Source organism: Equus asinus, chromosome 5, assembly GCF_041296235.1.
Source record: "Equus asinus isolate D_3611 breed Donkey chromosome 5, EquAss-T2T_v2, whole genome shotgun sequence".
NCBI classification, from domain to species: Eukaryota; Metazoa; Chordata; class Mammalia; order Perissodactyla; family Equidae; genus Equus; species Equus asinus.
The window spans coordinates 62,811,277-62,826,158 of NC_091794.1; the positions used below are offsets into that span (position 1 = coordinate 62,811,277).

Below are 14,882 nucleotides of genomic sequence, written 5' to 3' on the forward strand. Positions count from 1 at the left end.
TGAATCCTACCACTATCTCTAAATAAAAGGGCATCACTTTTTCTAGAAATTCCTAGCATTTCTAATCTGTACAAGTTGATCCGAATCACTCTTCTACATTTTGTGAAAGATTTTAGAGCCTCTAGATATTGTTTCCAATTCAGAGTCACTCAGTTCTGCTGAACATCTTCTGACAATCCTCAAATTGTTTAACAAGTGTAGGTTTTTAAAATATTAAACAGTATTTTGCTGTAAAAGAAATATTTCTGATCTTTCCTTGCCACTCATTATATTTTGGAACTATCTTGTATGCTTAAAAATGGTAAATGTTGTTAGAATTAAGTCTCCAAAGAAACATAAAAACTATTATTCATTATGATTTTCCCTTGAAGGAATATTTCTATTACTAACTGCCAACTTCTATACATGTGGGACTAAATAATTTTATAAATATGTTATAATCAGTTAATGATTATTCCTTCAAACAGTGAACCAGACATAAAGAAAACAAATATATTCTTCTGATCGATGTTATTAATATTACTTTGGTTCAGAGTGGTACTATGACTCTCTCCCAAATGAAAAACAAACAAATTTCCCCAGAGTACTTAGAAGTGCCATAGCAATATTGACAAGATACGACACTTACCATTTGCAGATCTGTTTCTATAAGATAACTGAAAGACTACCTATAATCAAATACTCAGTTTTTAGGTATTAAATACAAGTAATATAGATCCAGAAGTGACATCAGTGTCATGGTGGAGTGAGATTGCCAGGGACTCCCTTCCCTCCAACATACAACAAAAAGGAGCAACCATATTCTAAAAGGAAATATCCTAACACCAAAGGAACCCTCAGAGAGTCACAGCAGCCAAATGACAGAGAGTGGAGAGGCTGGAGCCCCCCCTTGGAGGAGCTGGAATGGGGTAAGAGAGAATTTTGCTCCCTTCCCTAAAGAATGGGGTCACTGCCACAGGAGGCTCCATGAGGGAAGGAGTAGGGGAGAGGTTGTGCATCTGCAGGATCACCCAAGACTCCCTAGTGCCCTTGCAGCCTAGAGGGAAGCTCTCTAACTGGGTGAAAGCTTTTGCATGGGGTGACCTCATCAAGCCAAGACCCCAGGAGACCAGATAGTGAGAGCTGATCAGGAAACCCGCACTGTGTGCTAGAGGAAACACTCCCCGGAACCTGTGCTGTGCCGCACCATCTTGAAGGCAGAGGGCTCAGAATATGTGGCTCTAGACCCCCATCCAGTGGCGATAGGCTGTAACTGCAACCAAATAATATCACAATGGGAAAAACCCATACTTCCAGCATCAGGCAATTCATCACATCTGCAGACCAGATAGAAAATGACAAGCATGCAGAATTCAGTCTTGGGGATGCAGAAATAAGTAAACTAAACAACAATGACTTCAGAATAGCTGTCAAAAAAACTCAATAAGGTAAAAGAGAACATAGAGAAACAATTCAACGACTTCAGGAGCTACTTCACAAAAGAGATTGAAATTATAAAGAAGAATCAATCAGAAATAGTAAAGATGAAAAACATAATGAAAGAGATAAAACAAAATATGGATTCCCAAAATGCTCGTGTGGACACCATAGAGGAGCAAATAAGCATGATTGAAGATAGACATGTTGAATTGCTCCAGACAGAGGAGGAGAGAGAACTGAAACTAAAAAGAAATGAAGAAAGTCTCCAATAAATTTCCAACTCAATGAGGAAATGCAACATAAGAATTATAGGTACCGCAGAAGGTAAAGAGAAGGAGAATGGAACAGAAAGTGTGCTCAAAGAAATAATAGCAGAGAACTTCTAAAATATAGGGAATGAGAGAGAAATGTGTGTAGAAGAAACTTTCAGATCTCCTAGATTTGTCAAAGTAAAAAGGCCTACTGTAAGGAATGTAGTAGTAAAACTATCAAAAATGAATGACAAAGAAAGAATACTCAGGGCAGGAGGCAGAAGAAAATAACCTACAAAGGAACCCTTGTCAGACTTTCAGCGGATTTCTCTGCAGAAATCTTACAAGCTAGGAGAGAATGGAATTATATATTCAAAACTTTAAAAGATAAAAATCTTCAGCCAAGAATACTCTAATCCAGCAAAAATATCCTTCAGATATGAGGGAGAAATTACATTTTTCCCAGACAAACAAAAGCTAAGGGACTTCATAGCCACGATACCCCCCACCACACACACAAGAAATCCTCAAGAAGGCTCCCATAGCTGACAAAAGACCAAAAGGGAGAAAGGGGTCACAAAACACAGAGTAAGGAGTAAATAGACAAATAGAATCAGAATAGGATAGCAAATATTCAACTATAGCATTAGGATAAAGGGGAGGAAAACACCAAAAACAAAGACAATCTTGTCACTTTAACTACAAACTCACAACAAAAGTTGGAATAAGATATTAAAATAATAATTTAGGAGGGGAGGAGGAAAGGGACTGAATCAGTTTAGACTAAGGAAATAAGAGGCCATCAGAAAATGGACGATGGTATGCATGAGATTCTGAGTACAATCTTCAGGTAGCCACTAAACTAAAATCAGAACAGAGACACAAAAAATAAACAAGGACAAAACAAAAAATACAGCATAAGAAACTGCAGAAATCAATGGGTAGACTAAAACATACAGGACGAGAAACAAAGGAAGTAGAGGAAAATCAGGAAAACGAGTGACAGAATGACAGCATTAAGCCCTCATACATCAATAATCAACCTCAATGTCAACGGATTGAACTCTCCAATAAAGAGACACAGTGACAAGATGGATTAGAGAACAAGATCCAACAATTTGCTGCCTCCAGGAGACACATATCAGCTCCAATGACAAATACAGGCTCTGAGTGAAAGGGTAGAAGATGATATGCAAGCTAATGTAAGAAAAGAGAAAGCAGGTGTCACAGTACTCATATCACACAAAGCAGATTTCAAGATGAGGCAGGTAAAGAGAGAGAAAGAGGGGTAATATGTAATGATCAAAGGGGTACTACATCAAGAAGAAATAATGACTATAAATATCTATGCACCCAATACAGGAGCACCAAAGTTCATAAAGCAACCATTAACAAACCTAAAAGAAGATAATCAAAAATAACACAATAATAGTAGGGGACCTCAACACCCACTCACATAATCAGACAGATTATCTAGACAGAAAATAAACAAGGAAACAGTGGAATTAAGTGAAAAGCTAAAACAGTTGGACTTAGTAGACATATATAGAACACTCCATCCAAAAACAGAAGAATACACATTCTTCTGAAGTGTGCATGGAACATTCTCAAAGATAGATCATATTTTGGGAAACAAGGTAAACCTCTATAAATTAAAAAAAAATTGAAATAATAGCAAGCATCTTCTCAGATCGTAATGCTATAAAGCTAGAAATTAATTACAAGAAAAAAACTGAGAAAGGGACAAAGATGTGGAGACCAAACAATATGCTATTGAACAAGCAACAGATCATTGAAGAAATTAAAGAAGAAATCAAAAAATACCTGGAGACAAATGAAAATAATAACATGCCATACTCATATGGGATGCAGCAAAAACTGTATTAAGAGGGAAATTCATTGCAATACAGGCACACCTTAACAAACAAGAAAAATCCCAAATAAGCAATCTCAAATTACACCTAACTGAATTAGAAAAACAAGAACAAACAAAGCCCAAGGTCAGTAGACAGAGAGAAATAATAAAAATCAGAGCAGGAATAAACGCTATTGAAACAAAAAAGACAGTAGAAAAGATCAATGAAACAAAGAGCTGGTTCTTCAACAAGATCAAAAAAGTTGACAAACCCCTAGCCAGACTTACAAAGAAAAAAAAAGAGAGAAAGCTCAAATAAACAAAATCAGAAATTAAAGACGAGAAATAACAACAGACTCCACAGAAATACAATGGATTATAAGCGAATACTACAAAAAACTATATGCTAACAAAATGAATAACCTGGAGGAAATGGATAAATTCTTAGACTCTTACAACGTCCCAAAGCTAAGTCAAGAAAAAACAGACAATCTCAACAGACTAATCACAAGGAAAGAGATTGAAACAGCAATCAAAAGCATCCCAACGAATAAAACTCCAGGACCGGAAGGCTTTCCTGGGGAATTCTACAAAACTTTCAGAGAAGATTTAATACCTATACTTTTCAAGCTATTCCAAAAAATTAGGGAGGATGGAACACTTCCCAACATGTTCTATGAGGCCAACATCACTCTGATACCAAAGCCTGACAAGGACAGCACAAAAAAGGAAAACTACAGGCCAATATTGCTGATGAATATAGATGCAAAATTCTCAACAAAATTTTGACAACCCGAATTCAGCAATGCATCAAAAGGATCATACATCACTATCACGTGGGATTCATACCAAGGTCACAGAGATGGTTCAACATCTGCAAATCAATCAACATGATACACCGCATCAACGAATTGAGGAATAAAATCCACATGCTAATCTCAATAGATGCAGAGAAAGCATTTGACAAGATCCAACAGTCATTTATGATAAAAACTCTGAACAAAATTGGCATAGAAGGGAACTACCTCAACATAATAAAGGCCATATATGAGAAACCCACAGCCAACATCATACTCAATGGGCAAAAACTGAACGCCATCCCCCTGAAAATAGGAACGAGACAACAGTATCCTCTATAACCACTCTTATTCAACATAGTACTGGAGGTTTTGGTGAGAGCAATTAGGCAAGAGAAAGGAATAAAAGGAATCCAAATAGGGAGTGAAGAAGTGAAACTCTTCCTGTTTGCAGATGACATGATCTTATATATAGAAAACCCCAAAGAATCTATTGGAAAACTATTAGAAATAATCAACAACTAGAGGAAAGTTGCAGGATATAAAATCAACTTACATAAATCAGTGGCATTTCTATACTCTAATAACGAGCTAACAGAAAAAGAACTCAAGAACACAATTCCATTCACAATCGCAACAAAAAGAATAAAATACCTTGGGGTGAATTTAACCAAGGAAGTGAAAGACCTATACAATGAAAACTACAAGACTTTCCTGAAAGAAATTTATGATGACATAAAGAGATGGAAAGACATTCCATGCACATGGATTAGAAGAATAAACATAGTTAAAATGTCCATACTACCTAAAGCAATCTACAGATTCAATGCAATTCTGATCAGAATCCTAATGACATTCTTTACAGAAATAGAGCAAATAATCCTACAATTCATACGGGGCAACAAAAGACCCTGAATTGCTAAAGCAATCCTGAGAAAAACGAACAAAGTTGGAGGCATCACAATCCCTGACTTCAAAACATACTACAAAGCTACAGTAATCAAAACAGCATTGTACTGGTACAAAAACAGTCACACAGATCCATGGAATAGAATCGAAAGCCCAGAAATAAAACCAAACATCTATGGACAGCTAATCTTCGACAAAGGAGCTGAGGGCATACAATGGAGAAAAGAAAGTCTATTCAACAAATGGTGCTGGGAAAACTGGACAGCCAGAAGTAAAAGAATGAAAATTGACCATTCTTTCTCACCATTCACCAAAATAAACTCAAAATGGATCAAAGACCTAAAGGTAAAACCTGAAAACATAAGGCTTCTGGAAGAAAATATAGATAGTACACTCTTTGACATCAGTACTAAAAGGATCTTTTTGTACACCATGTCTTCTCAAACAAGGGAAACAATAGAAAGAATAAACAAATGGGACTTCATCAGACTAAAGAGCTTCTTCAAGGCAAGGGAAAACAGGATTGAAACCAGAAAACAAGCCAGTAATTGGGAAGAAATATTTGCAAGTGATATATCCAACAAACGGTTAATCTCCATAATATACAAATAACTCACACAAGTCAACAACAAAAAATCAAACAACCTGATCAAAAAATGGGCAGGGGACATGAACAGACATTTCTCCAAAGAAGATATATGAGTGGTCAATGGGCACATGAAAAGATGCTCATCATCACTGATCATCAGGGAAATGCAAATCAAAACTACACTAAGATATCACCTTACACCCATTAGAATGGCAAAAATAACCAAAACAAAGAGTAATAAATGTTGGAGAGGTTGTGGAGGAAAAGGAACCCTCGTACACTGCTGGTGGGAATGCAAACTGGTGCAGCCACTATGGAAAACAGTATGGAGATTTCCCAAAAAATTAAAAATAGAAGTACCATATGATCCAGCCATCCCACTACTGGGTATCTATCCAAAGAACTTGAAATCAGCAATTCCAAAAGTCCCATGCACCCCTATGTTCATTGCACCATTATTTACAATAGACAAGATGTGGAAGCAACCTAAGTGCCCATCAACTGATGATTGGATAAAGAAGGCATGTTTTATATATATATAATGGAATACTACTCAGCCATAAAAAAGGATAAAATCGTCCCATTTACAACAACATGGATGGACCTTGAGGGTATTATGTTAAGTGAAATAAGCCAAGTAGAGAAAGACAATCTCTATATGACTCCACTCACATGTGGAAGTTAAACATGTAGACAAAGAGAACAGATTAGTGGCTACCAGGGCAAAGTGGGGCTGGGGGGTGGGCACAAAGGGTGAAGGGGTGCACCTACAACACAACTGACAAACAATAACGTACAACTGAAATTTCACAAGGTTGTAAACTATCATAACTTCATTAAAAAGTTAAAAAGAAGGAAAAAACACAAGTAATATAGTCTAACAGCCTCATCCAATAAATGGCATTGCACACTTTTTCTTTGTTGGGTATCTTTCATGCCTTACCTACACATTTTCTCCCACGCTTTTGTGCTCACCATTGCTGTGACAGGTATCACTTGAAGGTTTATCCTAAAACACCTTGCTTAGCTACATCCCATACATTTTGCTTTATGTCTTCAACATCCTCTCCCTCTTACACACAGATGTCTGTAGGAATCTGATCGACCATCTGGCACATGGAGAGTTGATTTATAGCTGGCTTGAAAAATCTTTCTCTCTATATCAGATGTCTGGTTTTTGACTTTTTTTTTTTTTAAAGATTTTATTTTTTTCCTTTTTCTCCCCAAAGCCCCCCGCCATTACATAGTTGTATATTCTTCGTTGTGGGTCCACCTAATTGTGGCATGTGGGATGCTGCCTCAGCGTGGTTTGATGAGCAGTGCCATGTCCGCGCCCAGGATTCGAACCAACGAAACACTGGGCCGCCTGCAGCGGAGCGTGCGAACTTAACCACTCGGCCACGGGGCCAGCCCCTGGTTTTTGACTCTTGACTAAGATAGGACAAGACCTATGAAGTGTAGTTGAAAGTTGAAACTCTCCTGGTGATCCCCAAATCAGTTCTTTACTGATGGTTTACCAATGGCCTACTCATTAAGTCAGCTTTTATTGATTAAGTGGCTAGAAGCATATATAAAACTGTCATGAGGAACTTCTGCTTTGAGTCTCCCAAAGCCAAGATTCCTCACACAGAGGTCGGTGGTATGAGCAGGAGAGAGAGCACGGTCCACGTGTATAAATGTGGGACACTGGGAAGCTTGTGCAAGGAAAGTCTCTGGGACCTCCGACACTTGACTGAACTCTTAACTTTTGCTGGACCATATCATTTGCCTTGAAAAAGAAGCTCTACTTGGGTATGCTCTGTGGTGTCTGTTGAATTCATTCAACTGTCCAAACTGGGGAAGTATTTGCATGCACAAACTTGGAAATAGGAAGTATGTGATAACAACTCTGGGCCAACATTTGATTAGTGAGCAGCAAAAGCCAATAGATACATATGCTCTCATTTGTGTCTCAAATGAACAATTCTGAAAATGCATAATAAAACTTTCCTTATGCTATCCCCAGCAACACTGATCCCCATTTTCCACAGACGTAACTAACTCATTATTCACCTTTATGTTGGTGTTCCTTTCTTCCCTATTCATTCTTCCCACGTTCTCCACTCCTGGTCTTTGGGGTCAATTCCCCAAACAGATTACCTGCATCCAAACTGTAGGCTTAGATTCTGATTTCTGGAATAAACCCAAGGTAAGACACTCTAATAACTTAATTTTGCCATTTTTCCTATCCTTTAAAAATTTTACGACATTGTATTCTTACCACCAAATGCTAAATACATGTCAAACTTTGAAATGAAACTTCTGCTATTATAGTATGTAATAATTATCAAGTACATGCATAAACTAAAATTGTGCCTATTTCTTGGATGAGAAAAATTCTGGATTAAGTAAATTATTTTTTCTTTTTTAGCTTTCACTATTCATTTAGGTGCTACTGCAATATTATGGGGAAGAATTGGTTTGTTCTTGTTGAAGAAGGTATTACCACAGAATTTTATTGAAATATAGAAAGGAATGAGTCCTCAGAAGGAAAAACAGCACTGAATGTTGAGAAGACTTACTTTTAAAGGTTAACATCGATACACATTTCTTTAAAATTGAAGTACATTAAGAAAAAAGAAAGAATTATAAGTCAAGAGAAGACAAATTATTAACAATATTAGATGGTAAACTTCAAAGCGTAATAGCCTCAAAATTCTATGGAAAAATTGAAACAAGACCTTTACATCCAATGAATTAATCCATCAACCTAAAAGAATTTAAAAATAAAAACATATGTAACTTTCCAGATATTTTACTACTATTAGATCAGTTAAATGAATGAACGTTGCAACTCCAGATATGTAGGGGAAAGTGGTAAATAATGTATGTACTTCAAAGAAAAAAAACTAATTCAAACTGTGTAGCTATAATGGAAAAGTAAATCAATAGGACATTTTGGCCAGACTAAAAAATATGATTGTGATAAGATAATAACAGTAATTTTATATTTAAATGCAGTTATAATTAAAGTTCGAGACAAAATATCTTGGAATTTAGGAATGAGCTTTTCAGATGAAAGTAAAAATCTATTAGTAACTTGTCTTATTCAGGACTAGACTAAAGATATGAATAATTTCAGACTTGGTTAAAAATATATGTTACAAATTTAAGGCTAATGACTAAAATCATATAACTATACATTGTAAAACATTTAAATTAGAATAGGAATAAATTTGGCCCTAGAATAAAAGGAAAACGCTATTAACCCAGCATTAACCTAAGGCACAGAGGATGTATACACTCGTTTTTAGTGGGAATGTAAATTGGGACAGCTACTTTAAGGAGTAATTTTAAATGATCTAATAGAAATTTAAATGTCCATATCTTATGACTCAGTAATTCCTGAATATACACTGGAGAAATACTTGTTCACATGCGCAAATGGACATGCACAGGAAAGAGCCTAGTAGCAGATTTTGTAATTCAATCTGTTTTAAACAATCCAAAATTCCATCCGAAGGAAATAGGTAAATTGTTAACAGACGCATATAATGAAGTTTTATACAGTAGTTTAGTTTGCTCTTTCATTTCTTTTTCTAACTGTACTTACATAAATATCATAATGATATATGTGTAGAACCTATGATTATTTGAAAAACGCTAGTTACAGCACACATACAGCGAATTTGGAAAGAAAATTCGAATATTAATTTATGTAGTTTAGGAAAAATTTCACTTTTTAAAAATGGTTTGAATAAATACATTTTAGGAACTACCTCTGCCAGCTGTGATGGAGCAACTAGAACAAAACAAGCTCTCCCACCCTAAGCAGCCGTAACTGAGGAGGTAACTGCTCAACGGTAGCACACAGCAGGGATTGTTGAGTAACCGGAAAGCCAAAATGAGAGTCCCAAAATCATATTAGGGCCCCAAAAATAACATATTAAGTTACCACAAATGTCAAATAACTTCTAAACTTATTTTTGAACCCAATATGAGATTTACAAAGGAGCCTGTACTTCATTTGGACTTGTAAACATTTATTTATGCACTGTATACCCTACTGAATTTTGCATCTAAGTTTTAAAGTGGGTCTTATTCTGAAGTTTACTGTTGAAATACATAAATCCTGAGCAAATTCAGGAAAAAAGACAAATGTGGATCCACATGAATAAAACAATTTGACCCTTGTTTCTACCAAAACAAAAAAGGAATACATCAAACAGAAAAGTGCCGGTGGATTTAATAGTGGCGTTTCTAAATACAGGAGGAACATTAAAGCTCAGATTTTCCTGTTTCAACTCTGAAGTTGTTCTGGCCTCCTGCCTTAGGGCAGACCAAAAAAATAGACAGACACAGAGAAGAGAGAGAGAGTTGGATTTGCTTGGCATTCCCTACAAGGGAGAAGGGAAGGAAAAAGAATAAAGTTCTGTGACTACTGAAGGCTTTCCAGCCCTCCCACCCCCACTGCTATTTTTGCCCCTTTTTCTCCCTATTGCCTTACGTGTACAAAGGTGTTAGGCAGCTTCGATGTTCTCTGGAAGCCCTTCCTTACACTTTTCCTCAGCCATCACTATTCTAGATCCAATTGCAATTCTGTTCAACCTAGACGGACTATTTGAATGGACTATAAACTCAAGTCCTTCCCAATGGTTTCTTCCACTTCGTTCCATACTCTCTTCTCTACAGTAAAACACAAATTTCATCTCTTGTCATGCTCATTAGAAACCTTCTACTTCTCCTTTTTGCCTACAAATAAAATAAAAACCTCTGAGCATATCATTCAAATCTCTTTAAGATCTGGCTCTTTCTAACTCTCTGGCTTCAACCCTGTGTTCCTTATGTGCCCTGACTATGCTCTCTTCTCTCCTTCTCCCACTTGCTGGAGAATCTATTGCAGCATCTATCATGGAGTGTGTGTATATGTGGACACATATATACATATATGCATATATACATGCACCTAAATATGTATAGTCTAGTCATTGGCTTGTGGACCAGATTCAACCCTCCATCTGTTTCTGTAAGTAATGTTTTATGGGACCACAGCCATGCTCACTCATTGATGTGGTGTTTTTTTTTTTTTTTTTGGCTGCAATCGTGCTACAACAGCAGAATTGACAGTGCAGCAGAGACCAACTAGACCACAAAACCTAAAACATTTACTATCTAGCCCTTTACAGAAAATGTTTGCCAACCCATTGTCTATACTATGACACAGTGATGGCAGAGACTTTGCTGCTTGTGCTCACTGCTGTATTCCCAAAGCACATAATAAGGCTGGTGCTTAGTAAGCGATGAAACCGTATTGAAAAAATAAATGAATCATTGAATAAATGAATGAATGTTTGAATAGGTTTAGAAAATTGCCTGCCATATATAGATATTCAATAAGCAAATGTAACAAAATGAAGTGAAAACTACCCCCAATATGTGAAACAAGCAGTTTACAAAACAGGGAATACAATGTATTATATGTATATACATATAATCTTTACTATATATATGTGTACAATTATATATATTATTAACAATTAAAATTTTATCAAACAGTAGAAAACAGTTTGTGCTGCAAAAAAAAAAAAATAGAATTAGGCAAAGGGTTAAAGAAGAGATGAGGTCCTATTTTAGATGGAGTATTAAGCAAGGGCGTCTATGAGGAGGCGAAATTTAACCAGAAAACTGAAAAGAGAAAAAAAGCCATGTCAATATCTCTAGGAAAAGCATACCAGGAAAAGCAGAGAAAGAAATGAAATGGCCCTGTGTAATGAGTAAATGAAATAAAGATACGGAATTGATTGCATATTCAGAAAGGAGAACAGATTTGATTTGCTAAATCTGTAATATACTACAAGTCAACCTCCTCACTTCAGTAAAGGATTCTTTTTCAATTTCCTGTAGTTATGTATTTTTTCACTTAAAGCCTTAAGTAGTGTTATCTAATTTCACTAAATGATGAGGATACAAGTTACATTCATTCCTTGAAACTGAATATAATTATCAAATATTGAAAAAGACAAGGCTTCTTTATAATTACTAAGTACTTTCCCTGTATATAGAGAAACAGAAAAGTATCCTCTGTTATCTTGTATGGATAAAGGATGTTTTTCTCAGGAGCTAGTGAAAATTATCCTGTTTGCCCAGGTTTTTCTTAAATGCTTACAGAAATGAGTGGCTCTTTTACCAGATTCTGTCCTTTCTCTCTTTAATAGCCTTCCTACATCGATCGTTGAGAAGGTGTGATATCTGCTGTAAAACAATTAGTTTTTCAATTGTTTGATTGCTATCCTTTCTCTCATAGTTTTGTTCCCTTTCTACTGAAGCAGGTGTCTTTTTTCTTTCCTCTTTCTTCTTGAATATTTTGTTTATTAATTTATGCAGAAATACATTTTATTCCCTCACCTTAATTTTTAGTCATCTATGTACTTTTTTTTTAAAGATCTACATAATCCGTAATCCAACCCTTCTAGATTAAAGGTTGAAGAACCAAGAGAGCGTCCTCCTCTTAATCAAAGGTATCACAGTCTTATTTTGGGGGACCAGCGGAACCTAAGATCTTCAGCACATTAGTTTTTCCTTAGGCGACCTCTTGTGTCACAAACTACAGATGGTAGAGATACCCATCTTTAGGCTATCTAGTTGTGTTGAGGACTTTGTACTAACCACGCTCTAACACTTATTTTTAGATTACCTGACAAATGACATTTGAAATTTTAATTTACAAAGGCTTTTACTAAACAGTTTGTTGCTGTTCTGTTATAGTCCATGGAAATATATTACTATTTGCACACTGTGCCCAATGAGAAAGGCTATCAGATAAACCTTAAGCAAGGTTCTTGACTCTTGAAAAATGAGACGTTTAACAGTCTGAAAAGACTATAAAGCAGGATATTATTAGGCTTTCATTGCCTCCTGTAGCTCCTGACAGACGTTCTGGACTCTAGGCTACTGGGAACACTATTAGACATCACTTTGCTTTCATCTCAGTGGGGATTCAGATGAACAGCCCCGGGTGGAGATGGACCTCTCTACAGAAAAGTGCAGAGCAATCTGTTCTTGCAGCAATTTGTGTTTTTCAGATGGTTTCGTTTTTACTCTTTTGGGAGAAATATAGTTGCTTAGAAGAATCTTCAATATCCCTTCTTCTTGAAATTCTTGGAATGCAGTGTTTCCCAAACTTAGTTCTATAACTGAAACATGATCAGAGGATTTCAGATTCTTGAATGTTACTTTGTGTTGTCTTTCTACTAAATTGTCATAATTGAGTGTTTTCCCTTGCTTCCTTAATCAGAGGAATGAAGAAAGTTAATTTTGTTTAAACAAGTGGAAATATTTGTGGAGGTAAGGATAGAGTCATAGTTTAACATTTTTCTCCCAGTGATATTTAAAATCTGGTAACATATACCTCAATGAGATGAATGTACAGGAATGAAATGGTGACGGTGGCAGGGAACAAAAGCCTGTACCATATAAAGAATTCCAACCAATCATCTAAAAGTATCTCTGCAAGGAAATATCAGCTTTAACACTGCAAACTACCTAATGTGGAAAATGGTACATTTCAAATATGGTTTAAATGAAGTCTCACCCTAACAAAATGGCCTTTTTAAGGACCATGACTAGGTCGGAATGCTGCATATGCCTTGTGCCACTTTCTTGGTAATCTCAGCATTCTCCTCGTCTCCATTTTCTCCAAAGACTCCACTAAAATCTTTTTTCCCATTCCTCCACATGACATCACAAAGGGAAAATAATGAGGAATTATGGAGCCCTGGTAATCATGTGAAATGAAGTGTGAAGCAATAGGTTCTTCCTCCTGAGGTCATGATCTGGTCCTCTTTGCAGCAGAATTATACTGTAAGTTTTTGTTTGTTTGTTTGCTTGTTTGTTTTGGTGAGGAAGATTGTCCCTGAGCTAACATCAGTGCCAGTCTTCCTCTATTTTCGATATGGGACCGCACCACAGTGTGGTGTGATGAGTAGTGTGTAGGTTCACACCTGGGATTCAAAGCCATGAACCCAGGACCTCAGAAGCAGAGTACATGAACTTAACCACTACACCACCTGGCAGGCCCCCTCAATAAATTGTAAAGATGTAAAATGCTGGACTGATTAATTGGGTCATCTCTGTTTATCTCCACTGTGTCTTATCTTTTTTACCATCTGCAAGTCACTAATATTTCACTCTTAGAATCCTTAGTCTCCTTGAATCATATTAATTTTCTGACAACTGAATGAAAAACGGTCTAAAACTCAATGCCTTCATTTAAAAAAAAAAAGTATGAATAGTTTAATTCAGAGACAGTCCCTGGAAACCCTGACACAAGAGTGAGATTGTGATTAGGGGAAGGGAGAGTATCTTCAATAAAGTTATATTACTAATTGGTTTACCACTGGGTGCAACAAAAATTTAAGGACACAGGGAACTTGAAAAGCCTCTATAGAACACACCCTTCAGTTATGTCACCCAAAGAAGCCAGAGTGTTTATTCACCTACTCTTATCAGTCATGGCTGAGTAGTGTGGTGTTAACTTCACAGCTTGCCACTTGTATGGATAAATTGGATTCCAGCTGCTAGAAAAAAGCCTTCAAGCAAAGGGATGCAGCTGCCACCAGTTGGAATTCCAGTCAATGTACCCAGAAGTAATCAGGACAAAAGGAATATGTACTAGGCACTGACAGAATCTATTATATGTCCTTAATATAGATTGACCCTTAATATATCTGTCTTAAAATTTCTGAACAAACACACTGCCTTCAAAGTATATAGATAACTGTGTTGCATCAGATAAAATATTGACATGAAAACACAAAATCTGTGTTCAAGCCTTATAATAATAACACATAACAAAAGTTATATAATCCTTTCAACTATACAATGTCCCCAGCTTCTCTATTCAATAAGGGTGGCTTTCTTGTCTTGCTCATTGCTAGGATGAAAATATATGGAGAAACCTCTATAAATTGAAAGAAAATAGGAATATAAAATGGGTTATCTCTATTAAACAGTTTAAAAAAGAACAAGCAAAATACCCACTAAATTAGAGGAAAGCAAATTAGTGTGCAATGATTTAAATTAGA

At 36.2% G+C, this 14,882-nt stretch overlaps 1 protein-coding gene across 1 annotated transcript in view; it reads left to right on the top strand.

The window, feature by feature from the left end:
* The window catches only part of LOC139045291 (protein phosphatase 1L-like), a 353,755-nt gene that overhangs the window by 210,795 nt on the left and 128,078 nt on the right, over nt 1-14,882 (top strand). The gene's annotated exons all lie outside the window — the stretch shown is intronic.